At 45.1% G+C, this 21,610-nt stretch overlaps 1 protein-coding gene across 2 annotated transcripts in view; it reads right to left on the reverse strand.

Moving 5' to 3' along the window:
- The window catches only part of HPS1 (HPS1 biogenesis of lysosomal organelles complex 3 subunit 1), an 88,573-nt gene extending 67,827 nt beyond the window's left edge, over positions 1-20,746 (reverse strand). Inside the window, exon 1 of one of the 2 annotated variants that reach the window (XM_088482756.1) lies at positions 20,661-20,746. The gene's annotated coding sequence lies outside the window, so the exon portion shown is untranslated. The remainder of the gene's footprint in view (positions 1-20,660) is intronic. The other variant, XM_088482757.1, reaches the window with a different exon arrangement.
- Positions 20,747-21,610: the final 864 nt, after the last annotated feature.

Genomic DNA, 21,610 nt, shown 5'->3' on the forward strand with positions numbered 1-21,610 from the left:
ATATAATCATACAACCAGCCGACCAAACAAGTGGTTTGAACGATTACCATTCAGATCAGGCAATCTGCTCTGTGTACAGCTGCTCGGAGCGTCTTCCAAAGGACTCTACCGGCGGCACTGCGGCAGCCATACTGACTGCACCCGACTAACCAGAAGCAAGGGCTGTGGGGCAGTGGGGCAATTCGCACTTAATCGCGTCACCATGGCCTCGGCCAATGCTTCGCAATGCCGGTAATCTCAGTACATCACAGTGCACGTACTGTACTGTACTCTGTAAATCAATTTCACAAATTAAAGTATAGCCCATACTGACCAGTAGATGGTGCCATAAGCCTGTGTATAGCGATGAGTTCTACACATTACGTTTTGGCCAATATTTAGATTATGGGACTGGGATACAGTATATATTATTTTATTATTTTACAAAAAGTTTACTCATTTTCTAGTTACACAGCATCTGGGGGTATTATTCCTCACTATTCCTACAATCACAGATTATTCTATTACATAATCCTGTCATTGTGACCGACTGTGTCAGGCAGAAATGTAAGAAATAGACCTGTCACAGGGTCCACTCTTTTCTTCATTACATAAAGTGCCTCCCTTACTATGGGAACTGGGAATATATCAATTTGTGTGGCATAGCTACCAATTATCTGCAATTCAAGTGCCCTAACTATACATGGTATTTTAAAATCAACATTTTCAACTTTAATTACACTTTTAAAAGTGGTTTTAGTAATAACTGTATGGCCAAAACTTGAAACACCTCCATAATATAAATCAAATAGATCTTTGTAGAACTCCTCAGTGTTATACAGCTCCTACATATAGCTCACTGTTATACTGCTCCTACATATACCTGTGTTATACTGCTCCTACATATAGCTCACTGTTATACTGCTCCTACATATACCTGTGTTATACTGCTCCTACATATACAGTCAGGTGCATAAATATTGGGACATTGACAGAATTTTCATATTTTGGCCTCTATTCACCACCACAATGGCTTTGAAATGAAACAAACAAGATGTGATTTAACTGCAGACTTTCAGATTTAATTTGAGGGTAATTACATCCAAATCAGGTGAACGGTGTAGGAATTACAACGGTTTCTATATGCGCCTCCCACTTCTTAAGGGGCCAAAAGTAATGGGACAAACTAAACAATCTTGAATCTAACTTTAACTTTTTATTACTTTGTTGCAAATCCTTTGCAGGCAATTACAGCCTGAAGTCTGGAACGCATAGACATCACCAGACGCTAGGTTTCATCCCTGGTGATGCTCTGCCAGGCCTCTACTGCAAATTTCTTCAGTTCCTGTTCTTGGGGCATTTTCCCTTCAGTTTTGTCTTCATCAAGTGAAATGCATGCTCAATCGGATTCAGGTCAGGGGATTGACTTGGCCATTGCATAACATTCCACTTTTTAGCCTTAAAAAACTCTTTGGTTGCTTTTGCAGTATGCTTCAGGTCATTGTCCATCTGCACTGTGAAGCGCCGTCCAATGAGTTCTGAAGCATTTGACTGAATATGAGCATATAATATTGCCCGAAACACTTCAGAATTCATTCTGTTGCTTTTGTCAGCAGTCACATCATCAATAAATACAAGGGAACCAGTTCCATTGGCAGCCATACATGCCAACACCATGACACTACCACCACCATGCTTCACTGATGAGATGGTATGTTTTGGATCATGAGCAGTTCCTTTCCTTCTCCATACTCTTCTCTTCCCATCACTCTGGTACAAGATGATCTTTGTCTCATTTGTCTATAGGATGTTGTTCCAGAACTGTAATGGCTTTTGTAGATGTTGTTTGGCAAACTCTAATCTGGTCTTCCTGTTTTTGAGGCTCACCAATGGTTTACATCTTGGGGTGAACCCTCTATATTCACTCTTGTGAAGTCGTCTCTTGATTGTTGACTTTGACAGATATACACCTACCTCCTGGAGAGTGTTCTTGATTTGGCCAACTGTTGTGAAGGGGTTTTTCTTCACCAGGGAAATAATTCTTCTGTCATCCACCACAGTTGTTTTCCGTGGTCTTCCGGGTCTTTTGGTGTTGCTGAGCTCTCCGGTGCGTTCTTTCTTTTTAAGAATGTCCCAAACAGTTGATTTGGCCACACCTAATGTTTTTGCTATCTCTCTGATGGGTTTGTTTTCATTTTTCAGCCTAATAATGGCTTGCTTCACTAAAAGTGACAGCTCTTTGGATCTCATATTGAGAGTCGACAGCAACTGATTCCAAATGCAAATGTCACACCTAGAATCAACTCCAGACCTTTTACCTGCTTAATTGATAATGAAGTAACGAGGGAATAGCCCACACCTGTCCATGAAATAGCTTTTGAGTTGATAGTCCCATTACTTTTGGCCCCTTAAAAAGTGGGAGGCACATATAGAAACCGTTGTAATTCCTACACCGTTCACCTGATTTGGATATAATTACCCTCAAATTAAATCTGAAAGTCTGCAGTTAAAGCACATCTTGTTTGTTTCATTTCAAAGCCATTGTGGTGGTGAATAGAGGCCAAAATATGAAAATTCTGTCAATGTCCCAATATTTATGCACCTGATTGTACCTCAGTGTTATACTGCTCCTACATATACCTCAATGTTATACAGGTTGAGTCTCCCATATCCAAATATTCAGAAAAATGGAATATTCTGAAATACGGATTTTTTTTGGCATGACTGAGATAATGAATCCTTTGATTTTTGATGATTCAATGTACACAAACTTTTTCTAAGGCACAAATTATTAAAAAAATTGTATAAAATTACTTTCAGGCTGTGTGTATAAGGTATGTAACATAAATGAATTTAATTTCTGTACACAAACTTTGTTTGAGCCACAATATTATTGAATATATTGTATAAAATTACCTGCAGGCTGTTTGTATAAGGTGTATCTAACACATAAATACATTCTGTGTCTATATTTGGGTCCTATTCCCAAGATATTTCATTATGGTATGCAATTATTCCAAAATACGGAATAATCTGTTATCCAAAATACCCCTGGTCCCAAGCATTTTGGATATGGGAGACTCAACCTGTACTGCTTGTTCATATACGTCAGTGTTATACTGCTCCTACATAGACCTCAGTGTTATACTGCTCGTTCATATACCTCAGTGTTATACCGCTCCTACATATACCTCAGCGTTATACTGCTCCTACATATACCTCAGTGTTATACTGCTCCTACATATACCTCAGTGTTATACTGCTTGTTCATATACCTTAGTGTTATACTGCTTCTACATAGACCTCAGTGTTATACTGCTCGTTCATATACCTCAGTGTTATACTGCTCGTTCATATACCTCAGTGTTATACTGCTCGTTCATATACCTCAGTGTTATACTGCTCGTTCATAGACCTCAGTGTTATACTGCTCGTTCATAGACCTCAGTGTTATACTGCTCCTACATATACCTCAGTGTTATACTGCTCCTACATATACCTCAGCGTTATACTGCTCCTACATATACCTCAGTGTTCTACTGCTCCTACATATACCTCAGCGTTATACTGCTCCTACATATACCTCAGTGTTATACTGCTCGTTCATATACCTCAGTGTTATACTGCTCCTACATATACCTCAGTGTTATACTGCTCGTTCATATACCTCAGTGTTATACTGCTCCTACATATACCTCAGTGTTATACTGCTCGTTCATATACCTCAGTGTTATACTGCTCCTTCATATACCTCAGTGTTATACTGCTCCTACATATACCTCTGTGTTATAATGTTCCTACATATACCTCAGTGTTATACTGTTCCTACATATACCTCAGTGTTATACTGCTCCTACATATACCTCAGTGTTATACTGCTCCTACATATACCTCAGTGTTATACTGCTCGTTCATATACCTCAGTGTTATACTGCTTGTTCATATACCTCAGTGTTATACTGCTCCTAGATAGACCTCAGTGTTGTACTGCTCGTTCATAGACCTCAGTGTTATACTGCTCCTACATGTACCTCAGTGTTATACTGCTCCTACATATACCTCAGTGTTATACTGCTCGTTCATATACCTCAGTGTTATACTGCTCCTACATATACAGTGTTATACTGCTCCTACATATACCTCAGTGTTATACAGCTCGTTCATATACCACACTGTTATAATGCTCGTTCATATACCACACTGTTATACTGCTCGTTCATATACTACAGTGTTATACTGCTCCTACATACACCACACTGTTATACTGCTCCTACATACACCACACTGTTATACTGCTCCTACATACACCACACTCTTATACTGCTCATTCATACACCACAGTGTTATACTGCTCATTCATATACCACACTGTTATACTGCTCATTCATACACCACACTGTTATACTGCTCATTCATACACCACACTGTTATACTGCTCGTTCATATACCACACTGTTATACTGCTCCTACATATACCACACTGTTATACTGCTCGTTCATATACCACAGTGTTATACTGCTCGTTCATATACCACACTGTTATACTGCTCGTTCATATACCTCACTGTTATACTGCTCGTTCATATACCACAGTGTTATACTGCTCGTTCATATACCACAGTGTTATACTGCTCGTTCATATACCACAGTGTTATACTGCTCGTTCATATACCTCACTGTTATACTGCTCGTTCATATACCACACTGTTATACTGCTCGTTCATATACCACAGTGTTATACTGCTCGTTCATATACCACAGTGTTATACTGCTCGTTCATATACCTCACTGTTATACTGCTCGTTCATATACCACACTGTTATACTGCTCGTTCATATACCTCACTGTTATACTGCTCGTTCATATACCACACTGTTATACTGCTCGTTCATATACCACAGTGTTATACTGCTCGTTCATATACCACAGTGTTATACTGCTCGTTCATATACCTCACTGTTATACTGCTCGTTCATATACCACACTGTTATACTGCTCGTTCATATACCACACTGTTATACTGCTCGTTCATATACCACACTGTTATACTGCTCGTTCATATACCACACTGTTATACTGCTCGTTCATATACCACAGTGTTATACTGCTCGTTCATATACCACAGTGTTGTACTGCTCGTTCATATACCACAGAGTTATACTGCTCGTTCATACACCACACTGATATACTGCTCGTTCATACACCACAGTGTTATACTGCTCGTTCATATACCACACTGTTATACTGCTCGTTCATATACCACACTGTTATAATGCTCGTTCATATACCACACTGTTATACTGCTCGTTCATATACTACAGTGTTATACTGCTCCTACATACACCACACTGTTATACTGCTCCTACATACACCACACTGTTATACTGCTCATTCATACACCACAGTGTTATACTGCTCATTCATACACCACACTGTTATACTGCTCATTCATACACCACACTGTTATACTGCTCATTCATACACCACACTGTTATACTGCTCGTTCATATACCACACTGTTATACTGCTCATTCATACACCACACTGTTATACTGCTCATTCATACACCACACTGTTATACTGCTCGTTCATATACCACACTGTTATACTGCTCGTTCATATACCACACTGTTATACTGCTCGTTCATATACCACACTGTTATACTGCTCGTTCATACACCACAGTGTTATACTGCTCCTACATACACCACACTGTTATACTGCTCATTCATACACCACACTGTTATACTGCTCATTCATACACCACACTGTTATACCGCTCATTCATACACCACACTGTTATACCGCTCATTCATACACCACACTGTTATACCGCTCCTTCATATACCAGTGTTATACCGCTCCTACATATACCACACTGTTATACCGCTCATTCATATACCACAGTGTTATACCGCTCATTCATATACCACAGTGTTATACTGCTCCTACATATACCACACTGTTATACTTCTCATTCATACACCACAGTGTTATACTGCTCATTCATATACCACACTGTTATACTGCTCATTCATATACCACAGTGTTATACTGCTCCTACACACACCACACTGTTATACTACTCATTCATACACCACACTGTTATACTGCTCATTCATATACCACACTGTTATACTGCTCATTCATATACCACAGTGTTATACTGTTCATTCATACACCAATGTTATACTGCTCATTCATATACCACAGTGTTATACCGCTCCTACATATACCACACTGTTATACCGCTCATTCATATACCACAGTGTTATACCGCTCATTCACACTGTTATACTGCTCATTCATACACCACAGTGTTATACCGCTCATTCATATACCACAGTGTTATACTGCTCATTCATATAACACAGTGTTATACTGCTCCTACATACACCACACTGTTATACTGCTCAATCAAACACCACAGTGTTATACTGCTCCTACATACACCACACTGTTATACTGCTCAATCATACACCACAGTGTTATACTGCTCGTTCATATACCACACTGTTATACTGCTCGTTCATATACCACACTGTTATACTGCTCGTTCATATACCACACTGTTATAATGCTCGTTCATATACCACACTGTTATACTGCTCGTTCATATACCACAGTGTTATACTGCTCCTACATACACCACACTGTTATACCGCTCATTCATACACCACAGTGTTATACCGCTCATTCATATACCACACTGTTATACCGCTCATTCATATACCACACTGTTATACCGCTCATTCATATACCACACTGTTATACCGCTCCTTCATATACCACAGTGTAATACCGCTCCTACATATACCACACTTTTATACCGCTCATTCATATACCACAGTGTTATACCGCTCATTCATATACCACACTGTTATACTGCTCATTCATATACCACAGTGTTATACTGCTCCTACATATACCACACTGTTATACTGCTCATTCATACACCACACTGTTATACTGCTCATTCATATACCACACTGTTATACTGCTCATTCATATACCACACTGTTATACTGCTCATTCATATACCACAGTGTTATACTGCTCCTACACACACCACACTGTTATACTGCTCCTACACACACCACACTGTTATACTGCTCATTCATATACCACACTGTTATACTGCTCATTCATATACCAGACTGTTATACTGTTCATTCATACACCACACTGTTATACTGCTCATTCATATACCAGTGTTATACCGCTCCTACATATACCACACTGTTATACTGCTCATTCATATACCACAGTGTTATACCGCTCATTCACACTGTTATACTGCTCATTCATACACCACAGTGTTATACTGCTCATTCATATACCACATTGTTATACTGCTCATTCATATACCACAGTGTTATACTGCTCCTACATACACCACACTGTTATACTGCTCAATCATACACCACAGTGTTATACTGCTCATTCATATACCACACTGTTATACTGCTCATTCATATACCACACTGTTATACTGCTCATTCATATACCACACTGTTATACTGTTCATTCATACACCACACTGTTATACCGCTCATTCATATACCACAGTGTTATACCGCTCCTACATATACCACACTGTTATACCGCTCATTCATATACCACAGTGTTATACTGCTCATTCATATACCACACTGTTATACTGCTCATTCATACACCACACTGTTATACTGCTCATTCATACACCACACTGTTATACTGCTCATTCATACACCACACTGTTATACCGTTCATTCATACACCACACTGTTATACCGCTCCTACATATACCAAACTGTTATACCGCTCATTCATATACCACAGTGTTATACCGCTCATTCATATACCACACTGTTATACTGCTCATTCATATACCACACTGTTATACTGCTCATTCATATACCACAGTGTTATACTGCACCTACATATACCACACTGTTATACTGCTCATTCATACACCACAGTGTTATACCGCTCATTCATATACCACACTGTTATACCGCTCATTCATATACCACACTGTTATACCGCTCATTCATATACCTCACTGTTATACCGCTCATTCATACACCACACTGTTATACCGCTCGTTCATACACCACACTGTAATACCGCTCGTTCATACACCACACTGTTATACCGCTCGTTCATACACCACAGTGTTATACCGCTCTTTCATACACCACAGTGTTATACTGCTCATTCATACACCACACTGTTATACTGCTCATTCATACACCACAGTGTTATACTGCTCCTACATACACCACACTGTTATACTGCTCATTCATACACCACAGTGTTATACCGCTCATTCATATACCACACTGTTATACCGCTCATTCATACACCACACTGTTATACCGCTCATTCATACACCACACTGTTATACCGCTCATTCATACACCACACTGTTATACCGCTCATTCATACACCACACTGTTATACCGCTCATTCATACACCACAGTGTTATACCGCTCCTACATATACCACACTGTTATACCGCTCATTCATATACCACAGTGTTATACCGCTCATTCATATACCACAGTGTTATACCGCTCATTCATATACCACACTCTTATACTGCTCCTACATATACCACACTCTTATACTGCTCCTTCATATACCACAGTGTTATACTGCTCCTACATATACCACACTGTTATACTGCTCATTCATACACCATAGTGTTATACTGCTCATTCATATACCACACTGTTATTCCACTCGTTCATATACCACAGTGTTATACCGCTCCTACACACACCACACTGTTATACTGCTCATTCATACACCACAGTGTTATACTGCTCATTCATATACCACACTGTTATACTGCTCATTCATACACCACAGTGTTATACTGCTCATTCATATAGCACAGTGTTATACTGCTCATTCATATACCACAGTGTTATACTGCTCGTTCATACACCACACTGTAATACTGCTCATTCATATACCACAGAGTTATACTGCTCGTTCATACACCACACTGTTATACCGCTCGTTCATATACCACACTGTTATACCGCTCATTCATATACCACAGTGTTATACCGCTCGTTCATATACCACAGTGTTATACTGCTCCTACATATACCACAGTGTTATACTGCTCCTACATATACCACAGTGTTATACTGCTCCTACATATACCACACTGTTATACTGCTCATTCATATACCACACTGTTATACCGCTCATTCATATACCTCACTGTTATACCGCTCATTCAAACACCACAGTGTTATACCGCTCATTCATATACCACAGTGTTATACCGCTCCTACATATACCACACTGTTATACCGCTCATTCATATACCACAGTGTTATACCGCTCATTCATATACCACACTGTTATACTGCTCCTTCATATACCACAGTGTTATACTGCTCCTACATATACCACACTGTTATACTGCTCATTCATACACCACAGTGTTATACTGCTCGTTCATATACCTCACTGTTATACTGCTTGTTCATACACCACAGTGTTATACTGCTCCTTCATATACCACAGTGTTATACTGCTCCTACATTTACCACACTGTTATACTGCTCATTCATACACCACAGTGTTATACTGCTCATTCATATACCACACTGTTATACTGCTCGTTCATATACCACACTGTTATACTGCTCATTCATATACCACACTGTTATACTGCTCATTCATACACCACACTGTTATACTGCTCATTCATATACCACAGTGTTATACTGCTCCTACACACACCACACTGTTATACTGCTCATTCACACACCACAGTGTTATACTGCTCATTCATATACCACACTGTTATACTGCTCATTCATACACCACACTGTTATACTGCTCATTCATATACCACACTGTTATACTGCTCGTTCATATACCACACTGTTATACTGCTCATTCATATACCACACTGTTATACCGCTCGTTCATATACTACACTGTTATACTGCTCATTCATATACCACAGTGTTATACCGCTCATTCATATACCACACTGTTATACTGCTCATTCACACACCACAGTGTTATACTGCTCCTACATACACCACACTGTTATACTGCTCGTTCATATACCAGTGTTTTACTGCTCCTACATATACCACACTGTTATACTGCTTATTCATACACCACAGTGTTATACTGCTCATTCATACACCACAGTGTTATACTGCTCATTCATACACCACAGTGTTATACTGCTCATTCATCCACCACAGTGTTATACTGCTCATTTATACACCACAGTGTTATACTGCTCATTCATACACCACAGTGTTATACTGCTCATTCATACACCACAGTGTTATACTGCTCATTCATACATCACAGTGTTATACTGCTCATTCATACACCACAGTGTTATACTGCTCATTCATATACCACACTGTTATACTGCTCATTCATACACCACAGTGTTATACTGCTCATTCATATAGCACAGTGTTATACTGCTCGTTCATATAGCACATGGTTATACAGCTCATTCATATACCACAGTGTTATACTGCTCATTCATATACCTCACTGTTATACTGCTCATTCATATACCGCAGTGTTATACTGCTCGTTCATATACCACACTGTAATACTGCTCATTCATATACCACAGAGTTATACTGCTCGTTCATATACCACACTGTTATACTGCTCCTACATATACCACACTGTTATACTGCTCATTCATACACCACAGTGTTATACTGCTCATTCATATACCACACTGTTATACTGCTCATTCATACACCACAGTGTTATACTGCTCATTCATACACCACAGTGTTATACTGCTCTCACCACAGTGTTATACTGCTCTTTCATACACCACAGTGTTATACTGCTCATTCATACACCACTGTGTTATACTGCTCATTTATACACCACAGTGTTATACTGCTCATTCATACACCACAGTGTTATACTGCTCATTCATACACCACACTGTTATACTGCTCATTCATACACCACACTGTTATACTGCTCATTCATACACCACAGTGTTATACTGCTCATTCATACACTACAGTGGTATACTGCTCATTCATATACCACAGTGTTATACTGCTCATTCATATAGCACAGTGTATTACAACTTATACTGCTCCTATTTAACTCTGCTTTTCAGCTTATCTCCTGACAAAACATATCCATAAATATATAGCATCTCTGAAGTGGTTTTGGTGGAAATACGTTCCTGGGGTGTAAATGTAAAACACTGCATAATCTAAATGTTCTAACATAGGATCTGATTCATTACCAATCGCAACTGCGATTGTGCATGCAATCGGCCAATTGTTGCGTTCTGCGCATGTGTATGCACTGCAGTGCACGAAGCGGCCACTGCGGTTGGGACGGCGATCGCAGAGACTACGCAGACCCATCGCAGAGTGATTGACAGAAAGTACCGTTTCTGGGTGGTGACTGGGGGTGGTCGGCGAAATGCAGGCGTGCCAGGGCGTTTGAACGCCGTTGCAGGGGCGTGCATAAATTATCCACTGCGATGCCCTACGCAGCCTGAGTACTCATAGCATGCGCTGAAGTTAGCAATTCCTAACCAAGGTCAGTAAGTAAGGTCAGAGCTTGTATAAGTGTGTGTGAGGCTGCGATAGTACTCGATAGTACCGATAGTTTTGCAGTGATGCTAAAGATTACGGATGTGTGTAAGGTAAAGTGGGCGTCCTTAGGTTATGCTGTGAGGGCATAGCCATCACAGTGGATTAGCATACTATTGCAGTGAGACAGCGTGCGTAGTCGCTAATGCAGTCGCAGTTGTGATCTGAAGTGAATCAGGCCCATGTACAGCAAAGCAATGTGGAGTGATCTGTACACTATTTGATACATACCCCCAGCGTTTCCTGTATTGCTTTGCAGTAAAAATTTTAGGTTATACATTTTTTCATGCATTTGCCACATTTCAAACTCTACAAATTGTTAGTAAACTGAAAAAACAAACAGATATCAAATATTAACATATGCATCTCAAAAACCAATGGGTAAGTAGTATAGTTTGACCCTTAGGGGGGAATTTAATTAGCCATGTTACTTACTATGGGGCTTGGGATTTCTGTGCATACCTACTATGCAGTGGCGTGATTTCATCCCAGGTGCCCGGAGGCAAGATAAATGTTGGTGCCCCTCCCCCCCCCAAAAAAACTGTAGAATTGCCCCTTATGCAATGTCCCCAGTAATGGTCCCCCCTATGCAGTGCTCCTTATGCAGTGCCCCCTGTAGTAGTCCTCCCTATGCAGTGCCCCCTGTAGTAGTCCTCCCTATGCAGTGCCCCCTGTAGTAGTGCCCCTAATGCAGTGCCCCCATGATTGGTCTTCCCTATGCAGTGCCCCTTATATAATGCCCACAGTAGTGGTCCCCCCTATACAGTGCCCCAGTAGTTGTCCCCCCTTTGCATTGCCCTCAGTAGTAGTTCCCCCTATGCATTGCCCTCAGTAGTAGTCCACCCCTATACAGTGCCCCCAGTAGTAATCTCCCCTATGCAGTGTCCTTTATATAGTGCCCCCAGTAGTATTCCCCTGAAAGCATTGCCCCCAGTAGTAGTAGTCCCCTATACAGTGCCCCCAGTAGTAGTCCCCCCCATGCTCTGTCCCCAGTAGTAGTCCCCCATGTACAGTGCCCCCAGTAGTAGTCCCCGCATGCTCTGCCCCCAGTAGTAGTCCCCCTCTATACAGTGCCCCCAGTAGTACCCCTATGCTCTGCCCCCAGTAGTAGTCCCCCCCTATACAGTGCCCCCACTAGTAGTCCCCCATGCTATGCCCCCAGTAGTAGTCCCCCGGTATACAGTGCCCCCAGTAGTAGCCCCCCCCCTATGCATTGCCCCTAGTAGCATACCCCCCCCTATACAGTGCCCTCCCTATACAGGGACGCCTGTAGCGCTCCCCCCTATGCAGTGATAGTGCTGCCCCACACGCACAAAAAAACTTACCTGAATCCCCGATCCTGACGCGAGTCCCGGCTCTTCTGTTGCACAGATGGGAGAGACGTCAGCGTCATGACGTCTCTCCCATCATCACCAGCTGTGGGGGCGAGCCGGAAGGCGGAGCCCATGAGTGAGCTCCAGCCGGCTCCCTCAGCTGACGAAGCAGCCAATGAGAGTCTGTGTGACTCTCATCGGCTGCTGTAACATACACACAGCTGCCGCCGGTGGCTGTGTGTATGTCACTGTGTAGTGTGGCCGCGCTCACTGCGCGGTCTACACTACACTAGCGGAGGGAACACTAACGGCGGGTGCAAACAGCGCACCGCTGCTAGTGGGGGCCACTCCGTGTGTGGGGGCCCAGGGACGACAGCCCCTGTCGCCGCCCCCTTAATCCGGCCCTGCCCCTGTAGTGCCCCCAGTTGTAATGCCCTTGTAGTGCCCCCAGGAGTAATGCTCCCTGCAGTGCCCCCAGGAGTAATGCTCCCTGCAGTGCCCCAGTAGTAATGTTCCTTGAAGTGCCCCCAGTAGTAATGGCCACTGTAGTGCCTCCAGTTGTAGTGCTCCCAATAGTGCCTCCAGTAGCAAGCCCCCTGTAATGCCCCCAGTAGTAAGCCCCCTGTTGTGCCTCAAGTAGTAATCCCCTGTAGTGACCCCAGTAGTAAGCCCCAGTAGTGCCCGCAGTAATGCTCCCTGTAGTAATGACCCCAGTAATGCCAGTAATGCCCCCTGTAGTGCCAGTAATGCCCCCCAGTAGTGCCCCCTGTAGTAATGCCCTCCTGTAATAAGCCCCAGTATTGCCCCCATTAATGCCCCCTGTAGTGAGCCCTAGTAGTGCCCCCTGTAGTAAGCCCCAGTAGTGCCCCCAGTAATGCCCCCTTAGTAAGCCCCAGTAGTGCCCCCTGTAGTAAGCCCCAGTAGTGCCCCCTGTAGTAAGCCCCAGTAATGCCCCCTGTAGTAAGCCCCAGTAGTGCCCCCTGTAGTAAGCCCCAGTAATGCCCCCTGTAGTAAGCCCCAGTAGTGCCCCCTGTAGTAAGCCCCAGTAGTGCCCCCTGTAGTAAGCCCCAGTAATGCCCCCTGTAGTAAGCCCCAGTAGTGCCCCCTGTAGTAATCCCCAGTAATGCCCCCTGTAGTAAGCCCCAGTAATGCCCCCTGTAGTGTGCACCCCCCGCACGCGCACACACACACAAAAAAAAAAAACAATACTTACCTTGAACCCCGCTCTAGTGCTGCTGCCGCCCGTCCCCGGCGCCCGCTCCTCGGAACTATGGGAGTGACGTCATGACGTCACTCCCATAGTGCATTGCGGGACCCGGGAGCCAGAGCTCAGGAGTGAGCTCTGGCTGCCGCTGGCACCGGGGGGGGGAGAGAAGGAGCCGGGCGCCCGCTGGTAACACACTCAGCGGGCGCCCGGCATATGGAAGGTGCAGGGGGTGTGACCGCACCCCCTGCACCGCCCGTAGTTACGCCAACAGAGGTGGAGCGCCAATCAGTGGTGCTCCTTCTCCATGCAGTGCCCGGAACGGCCGGGGGACAATGGAGCCAGGTGCCCCCTTAAGGGCTGGCGCCCAGCGACAAGTGACTCCATTGTCTCTGGGAGTTCCGCCACTGCTAATATGCTATAGAGTGACGTTATCCTATTGGGGCCAAGCCCTGGAATGCTCTGCAGCTCCCATAGAAACTTATGGGGGCTGTGGTTGCTTCTTCATACATTCAGGGGATCCTTAATATTTACTGGTATCCATGCTTAGACTGCGCCCCGTGGATTCTGTGGGCCCCACTGGTTTGTATATGGCAGGCGACTGGTCCAGCTGGCAGCTACACGAGGGGACCGGAGCACAGAGCAGACACTCAGTAGTCTTCAGTGGGGGGTCACAGGAGCATGTGCTGAGCTCTGATTGGAGGAGCCCTTTAAATGCTCCTCTAACCTGGAGTTTAGCAGCAGTGCAGCCTCATGGGCGTGACTCATTGTGGGCCTGTGACTGCTACTCTGCTGGCTGCCTGAGGATGCTGCTGCTGGTGAGTACACTATGTGGGCACTACAGGTGGCATAATATGTGGGCATTACGGGTGGCATAATGTGTGGGCACTACAGTATAGCATAATGTGGGGGCACTACAGTGTAGAATAATGTGTTAGCACTACCGGTGGCATAATGTGGGGGCACTACAGTGTAGCATAATGTGAGGGTACTACAGTGTGGCATAATGTGAGGGTACTACAGTGTGGCATAATGTGTGGGCACTACAGGTGGCATAATGTGTGGATACTACAGTGTAGCATAATGTTTGGGCACTACAGGTGACATAATGTGAGGGTACTACAGTGTGGCATAATGTGTGGGCACTACAGGTGGCATAATGTGTGGGTACTACAGTGTAGCATAATGTTTGGGCACTACATGTGGCATAATGTGAGGGTACTACAGTGTGGCATAATATGTAGGTACTACAGCATGGCATAATGTATGGGCACTACAGGTGGCATAATGTGTGGGTACTACAGTGTGGCATAATGTGCGGGGACTGCAGTGTATCATAATGTGTGGGTACAACAGTGTGGCATAATGTGTGGGCACTACAATGTGACATAATATGGGGTCACTACAGTGTAGCCTAATGTGTGGGCATTACAGTGTGACATAATGTGTGGGTCACTACAGTGTTGCATAATGTGTGGGCACTACAGTGTGGTGTAATGTGTCAGGCATTATAGTGTGGCGTAATGTGTGGGCACTACAGGTGGTATAATGTGTGGTGCACTACAGGTGGTATAATGTGTGGGCACTACAGGTGGTATAATGTGTGGTGCACTACAGTGTGGCATAATGTGGGAGGCATTATAGTGTGGTATATTATAGATGCACTACACTGTGGCATAACATGGAGTGCACTACAGTGTGGTATAATGTGGGGGCACTACACTGTGGCATAATATGGAGTGCACTACAGAGTGGCGTAATGTTAGTACATGTGTAGTGGTCTCATTTACCCACAACTGACCAGCATTGTAAAGGTTACTGGGTGGCTCCCACTACCTCCCTGACCTCTCCATACTCACCACTAGCTATCTGCACTACCTCCCTAACTCCTCCATACTCACCACTACCTATTTACACTACCTCTCTGATCCCTCCATACTCACCACTACCTATCTGCACTACCTCTCTGATGCCTCCATAACCACCACTACTTATCTGTACTAACTCCCTGATCCCTCCATACTCACCACTATCTATCTGCACTACAACCCTGATCCCTCCATACTCACCACAACCTATATGCACTACCCCCTGATCTCTCCATACTCACCACTACCTATCTGCATTAACCCTGACCCCTCCATACTCACCACTACCAATCTGCATTACCCCTGACCCCTCCATACTCAACACTACCTATGTGCACTACCTCCCTAACTCCTCCATACTCACCACTACCTATCTGCACTACCTCCCTGATCCCTACATCCCCACCACTACCTAACTACACTACCTCCATGACCCCTCCACACTCACCACTACATATCTGCACTACTCCCTGATCCCTCCATACTCACCACTACCTATCTGCATTACCTCCATGATCCCCCCATACCCACCACTACCTCCCTGACCCCTCCATACTCACCACTAACTATCTGCACTACCTCCCTGGCCCCTCCATACTCACCACTAAAAATCTGCACTACCTCGCTGATCCCTCCATACTCACCACTACCTATCTGCAGTACTCCCTGATCCCTCCATACTCACCACTACCTCCCTAACCCCTGCATACTCACCACTACCTATCTGCACTACCTCCCTGATCACTCCATACTCATCACTACCTATCTGCACTACCTCGCTGATCCCTACATCCCCACCACTACCTAACTGCACAACCTCCCTGACCCCTCCATACTCACCACTACCTATCTGCACTACCTCCCTGGCCCCTCCATACTCACCACTACAAATCTGCACTACCTCGCTGATCCCTCCATACTCACCACTACCTATCTGCAGTACTCCCTGATCCCTCCATACTCACCACTACCTCCCTAACCCCTGCATACTCACCACTACCTATCTGAACTACCTCCCTGATCACTCCATACTCATCACTACCTATCTGCACTACCTCGCTGATCCCTACATCCCCACCACTACCTAACTGCACAACCTCCCTGACCCCTCCATACTCACCACTACCTATCTGCATAACTCCCTGATCCCTCCATATCCACCACTACCTCCCTGGCCCCTCCATACTCACCACTACAAACCTGCACTACCTCCCTGATCCCTCCATACTCACCACTACCTATCTGCACTACCTCCCTGACCCCTCCATACTCACCACTACCTATCTGCACTACCTCCCTGATCCCTCCATACTCACCACTCCCAACCTGACCCCTCCATACTCACCACTACCTATCTGCACTACAACCCTGATCCCTCCATACTCACCACAACCTATATGCACTACCCCCTGATCTCTCCATACTCACCACTACCTATCTGCATTAACCCTGACCCCTCCATACTCACCACTACCAATCTGCATTACCCCTGACCCCTCCATACTCAACACTACCTATGTGCACTACCTCCCTAACTCCTCCATACTCACTACTACCTATCTACACTACCTCCCTGATCCCTACATCCCCACCACTACCTAACTACACTACCTCCATGACCCCTCCACACTCACCACTACATATCTGCACTACTCCCTGATCCCTCCATACTCACCACTACCTATCTGCATTACCTCCATGATCCCCCCATACCCACCACTACCTCCCTGACCCCTCCATACTCACCACTATCTATCTGCACTACCTCCCTGGCCCCTCCATACTCACCACTAAAAATCTGCACTACCTCGCTGATCCCTCCATACTCACCACTACCTATCTGCAGTACTCCCTGATCCCTTCATACTCACCACTACCTCCCTAACCCCTGCATACTCACCACTACCTATCTGCACTACCTCCCTGATCACTCCATACTCATCACTACTTATCTGCACTACCTCGCTGATCCCTACATCCCCACCACTACCTAACTGCACAACCTCCCTGACCCCTCCATACTCACCACTACCTATCTGCATTACCTCCCTGATCCCTCCATACTCACCACTACAAATCTGCACTACCTCGCTGATCCCTCCATACTCACCACTACCTATCTGCAGTACTCCCTGATCCCTCCATACTCACCACTACCTCCCTAACCCCTGCATACTCACCACTACCTATCTGCACTACCTCCCTGATCACTCCATACTCATCACTACCTATCTGCACTACCTCGCTGATCCCTACATCCCCACCACTACCTAACTGCACAACCTCCCTGACCCCTCCATACTCACCACTACCTATCTGCATTACCTCCCTGATCCCTCCATATCCACCACTACCTCCCTGGCCCCTCCATACTCACCACTATAAACCTGCACTACCTCCTTGATCCCTCCATACTCACCACTACCTATCTGCACTACCTGCATGATCCCTCCATACTCACCACTTTCTATCTGCACTACCTCCCTGACCCCTCCATACTCACCACTACCTATCTGTACTACCTCCGACCCCTCCATACTCACCACTACCTATTTGCACTACCTCCCTGATCCCTCTATACTCACCACTACCTATCTGCACTACATCCCTGATCCCTCCATACTTAGCACTACCTATCTGCACTACCTCCCTGATCCCTCCATACTCACCACTACCTATCTGCACTACCTCCCTGACACCTCCATACACACCACTACCTATCTGCACTACCTCCCTGACCCCTCCATACTCACCACTACCTATTTGCACTGCCTCCCTGATCCCTCCATACTCACCACTACCTATCTCTACTACCTCCATGATCCCTCCATACTCACCACTACCTATCTGCACTACCTGCATGATCCCTCCATACTCACCACTCCCAGCCTGACCCCCCAAACTCACCACTACCTATCTGCACTACCTCATTGATCCCTCCATACACACCACTACTAATCTGCACTACCCCCTGACCCCTCCATACTCACCACTACCTATCTGCATTACCCCTGACCCCTTCATACTCACCACTACCTATCTGCACTACCTCCTTGATCCCTCCATACACACCACTACCTATCTGCACTACCTCCCTGATCACTCCATACTCACCACTACTAATCTGCACTACCCCATGACCCATCCATACTCACCACTACCTATCTGCACTACCTCCCTGGCCCCTCCATACTCACCACTACAAATCTGCACTACCTCGCTGATCCCTCCATACTCACCACTACCTCCCTAACCCCTGCATACTCACCACTACCTATCTGCACTACCTCCCTGATCACTCCATACTCATCACTACCTATCTGCACTACCTCGCTGATCCCTACATCCCCACCACTACCTAACTGCACAACCTCCCTGACCCCTCCATACTCACCACTACCTATCTGCATTACTTCCCTGATCCCTCCATATCCACCACTACCTCCCTGGCCCCTCCATACTCACCACTACAAACCTGCACTACCTCCCTGATCCCTCCATACTCACCACTACCTATCTGCACTACCTCCCTGACCCCTCCATACTCACCACTACCTATCTGCACTACCTCCCTGATCCCTCCATACTCACCACTCCCAACCTGACCCCTCCATACTCAACACTACTAATCTGCACTACCCCATGTGTGGTAACCTTGACTTTATGTGGTAAGTAAAGAGTTTACCTTGTGTGTTGTGGTTCAATCTTCACTCGACTTACGGAGAGGTGAGAGTAATGGAAGCACATGAAGGGGTGACGAGGAAGCTTGTGGTTTTTATTTTGTGAACACAGGTTTATTTGAGAGTCGGCAGGGCACTTGCATAAATAACACACCTCACTCAATGAGGCAGCCTTCGTATTGCATCAGTGGGAAAAACATCAATAATGAGATTACACATAAAAACAATGGCATTTGCACGGCACCATACGGATTGGTGTAATAATACTTCGGCAGTATGACCATACAATGTAAGGCAACTTTTACGTTACTATTCACAGTTGAATTCAGTATTGAGCATACATTCTTATCTCAAACGGTTGCACACTACAAGAAAACAATTCAGCAATGATGTCAGTACTAAACTAACAGTTTCAATGTCCAGATGACCTTAAACACAAAACACTGTATTCCTACCCATCTTCGCTGCTGCAGCTGGTGGAGCTCTTATAGATCAGTTTAAGTTGACCATGGTACTAGTCCCACTTAGTGTAACGTTTGTTAGTATTAAATCTGGGAGGGAAGAATCGCCAATGTGTATATGGAAGTCCTGTACACAGTACAGCAATTCAGTCACTGAATGTTAATTCCACTTTTCTCTCTATAAGCACATTTAATTCTCAGGCAATCAGGTTATTCAATATTCCTAGACAGCTGTTACTGTAAAGTGTCCCGCAGTTCTATCCCAGGTTGAAGGGCTATATTATCTCCTTTCAGTAGTGTATTCCAGCTTTCAAGTATCAAAGAATCACTGTGCTGTGAAATAGGACAGTCTTGGTGTGATCCGGAAAACATGCAGGGTAAATATTGGTGAGCTTGGTCAGTGAAGCAGATAACTCCTATATACTGAAAGTGAAAGTAACACTGAGGTTCTGCTATTTGCAACAAGGTATGAGAAAGTCCAGTACTACTGAGTGTCAGTGCAGCTCTGCCTGTGGTGCAATCAATCTTCCACTCACCACTCCTGTAGTTACCTCTGGTGCAAGGCTATGTAACTTCTCCACTGCTGGAGCTGTATGTCTACACTACAGGTAATCGGTGGCCATCTTGTGGTTGGCAGCATGGCAACTCAAAGCAATTGTTGCTGTTGGCCTGCGGCCATCTTGTGGTTGGCAGAAAAAGTTATAAATCACAATAGGACAGCGACTTCTCTTATAAGTAGTATAACTGAAATGAGGGTGCTTTGAAGTTACCCTATGATGGCTGCTGCTGTGGTATGGGGCAGGGGGGACGATTACCTTGTACTGCGTGTTGCCACTGTGGCTGTGTACCTCCACGAGCGGCTCTTGCTGCTGCGCTGGACGCCTTAATGGTGTGCTGCTCTTCGTTGCTGTGGCTCACCTGACCCGGTCTATCTTCCGCGGGTCCCCGGCGTCCACGCTCCCGGCTCGGCTGCTCCACACTCCACTAGAGCTTTGCAGCTTGGCGGTCTCTGCCCGCTGTCCTCGTGCTGCACGCCACACTTCTCCTCAGCTCCTGGCACGCCCTCTTTTTCGCGGGCACCTGACCACACCCACCGCTTGAGAGACAGGACAGGCTCATCCAATCAGCACCAGCTGTCCCCTTGCTTCACATGTGCTGGGGAGACATGTATTAACTCCTTCCTTGCCCAAAGTGGTATTAACCCCTCACAGTCCTGGGGGTGTCCGTTTCATGGGTGTCACACATGACCCCTCCATACTCATCACTACCTATCTGCATTACCCCTGATCCCTTCATACTCACCACTACCTATCTGCACTACCTCCTTGATCCCTCCATACACACCACTACCTATCTGCACTACCTCCCTGATCCCTCCATACTCACGACTCCCAGCCTGACCCCTCCATTCTCACCACTACCTATCTGCACTACCTCCCTGATCCCTCCATACTCAACACTACTAATCTGCACTACCCACTGACCC

This window comes from Taudactylus pleione, unplaced genomic scaffold, assembly GCF_031769625.1.
Source record: "Taudactylus pleione unplaced genomic scaffold, aTauple2 ptg000292l, whole genome shotgun sequence".
Classification (NCBI taxonomy): domain Eukaryota; kingdom Metazoa; phylum Chordata; class Amphibia; order Anura; family Myobatrachidae; genus Taudactylus; species Taudactylus pleione.